This window comes from Oncorhynchus mykiss, chromosome 12 (genome assembly GCF_057628025.1).
Source record: "Oncorhynchus mykiss isolate SJ-2025 chromosome 12, ASM5762802v1, whole genome shotgun sequence".
NCBI classification, from domain to species: Eukaryota; Metazoa; Chordata; class Actinopteri; order Salmoniformes; family Salmonidae; genus Oncorhynchus; species Oncorhynchus mykiss.
This window is the reverse complement of record NC_143033.1, coordinates 32,119,274-32,121,567: the sequence shown is the minus strand read 5'-3', so window position 1 is coordinate 32,121,567 and position 2,294 is coordinate 32,119,274. Positions and strand designations below refer to the sequence as shown.

The window sequence follows — 2,294 nt, the reverse complement described above, 5'->3', positions numbered from 1 at the left end:
CAGAGCAAATACACGCCTTGAATACAAGCCACGGGTAATTATTTGCTATATCGACAGACTAATCTACTGTTTTATTAAAACATGTTTCCTTGGCAACAAATTAAAGTTTAAATGATACACCAACCCCTTGCATGATTTGTTTTATCAGGAAGATTGAAGCTAGTTTAACCAAATACATGTCATGAATATCACAATGAATTCATCCAGAAGTTGAAGTCAACACTTTATTGGTTTCTGATGCACCTGGAATTGTTTACTCACTGAATCTAATACATTCAAAAATATTATATAACACCATTATATACATATGTACAAGAGCTAGAAATATCTATACCACAATGCAGTTGTGAGCATACTGGGCATTCTATATTATACTACAACATCAGTCTAACTGAATATGTATGTTGTGTTGCCTGAATGTTCCAGGCAGGGTCCTGAATGTTCTTCAGCTGGTGAACCTCTTCTTGTGTTGGGTAATGGCATTTGGTTTAGCAGGCTTTGGCGCGGTGGCGGTGTTCTTCACCACCCACTGCTTCGACCTCTTGCAGAAGCTTTATATGTACTCCAAGTCTCCTGGAAAGACACGATGACTTATCATGGGGGTGTGTAATCATACAATAAACCATGTTCATCTCTAAACAAAAAAGGGTACAGTAGACTGGTATGTGTTTTGTTACACACAGTCAATAATAAGGCATTGCGATGGGCTATTAGCAAAGATGTGAAAAGGTTGAGGGGGGGGGGCTTGACTTGTAGACCATCTAGTCATGTATAGTTGTGTGTGAGCACCTACAGTTGTGCTGTTGGGTAGACAAGCACTGCCAACAATAGAGTAAATAGGCTAGATGAGTATACTAACAGCCCCTCTCCCTCATACCAAAGAACTGAATGCAAGGGTGTAAAAAGTTGGAGGGACACTTGTCTTGTAGATAGTTTAGCTATTGGTGATTTTGTTTTCTCGAGAGGGTATTGTGCTTTCATAAATACCTTTGGCTGTCCTGGCTTGTTTCAAAGTCAGATGTTGAGCTTGAGCTTATTCCAGCCTGAAAGCTTTTATCTACCCAACGGGTCCACTCCCCTTATTTTTGTCTTGTTTGCATATCCCAACCCCCCTGAGCTTGATTTTATTGCCGCTGCAGATGTTGATGGGGTGAGACTTTAAATAAAACCCATAATGCTAGTCATGTTAGCCTCTGCGGCAGTTAGCTAGCTAGACAGCTAACGTAACCTAACGAAGCTAATGTTAGCTTGCAAAGTTTCAAATAACATCGCCAGATAGCAGCTGGCTAGTTACATTATTATGCTTTGGGATGTCTAGCCAGCGCATTATAAAAGCTACCTAGCTAGATTTTGGTTTAGATAAACAAATGTAGTTCGATGGTAGTTAGCTAGATAACGTTACCTCAGCTTGCCTTCTTTTCTGCTGCACTGATGTCGGCTGATCGGATGCCTTCCTCTTTGAAGTGAAGGGGAAATTCACTGGAATAGCATCACTTTTCAATGTTTGACGACATGGCAACCCCATCAGTTGTGACTTCAATTCCGTTTAGAACTAGCTGAAAGTGCTGGCTACAAAATCAGACATTTTGATTTTTCACCCATCAATTGGATACCCTACTTCTCCACCGGGCGATTCTCCACGTCCTGAAATCGCTATGAATTCTGGATATTGTGGTTTGCTTACAACCAGTAAATGCAGCTGGCCCGTTTCTACCGGTAAGATGCAGAAATGCTCGTATTTTTGTGCAGTGAGGAAATTCAAAATCTTCATGGCACATCTGATATTTTAAAAACATATCTATGGACATATATAGTGAAATAGAGCAGCGGTGAAATTTCCCTTGAATCTTCTATTGACCCTTTAAACCAGCCCATCATCACAGGTGTGACAGAAAGACAGTGGGGCTTTGATCGTGGTTGTTTAAGTGTTTTCTCCTACCTTCTCCTTACAATGTCCTAATGGGGCCTTTATGAGAGGGCAGATGGACATCACAGGGAGCCCTGTCAATTTAATCCCACTGACTGCTGTCAGGTCAGATTGGAGCTGGTGCTGCTTTTATGAGCAGTTTGACCGCGTGGCTCCTCAGAGTCAGAGTCATCCCATTCCTCTGTGCTATGGGACTGGGTGACTGGGAGAGCAGCATAGCCCTGTTCCATGGAGAGGGGTCAGTTGGCGTCAAGACTGATTCCCAGGATTTGTGTCTGTGGTGGTGAGATTACTACTTGGTGTAGTTTAGTTTAGGCCTTTCTCCGGCTTCAGCAGAACATGTTCCCAAGCGGCTGGCACGGGGTCA

General features: G+C 42.5%; 1 long non-coding RNA gene across 1 annotated transcript; it reads right to left on the bottom strand.

The window, feature by feature from the left end:
• Positions 1-210: 210 nt before the first annotated feature.
• Positions 211-1,664, bottom strand: LOC110537444 (uncharacterized). Its single transcript, XR_002475626.3, has 2 exons — positions 1,403-1,664; positions 211-573 (listed from the first exon to the last, which is right to left on the bottom strand). It is a non-coding gene; the product is annotated as an uncharacterized LOC110537444 (long non-coding RNA).
• Between the last annotated feature and the right edge of the window lie 630 nt (positions 1,665-2,294).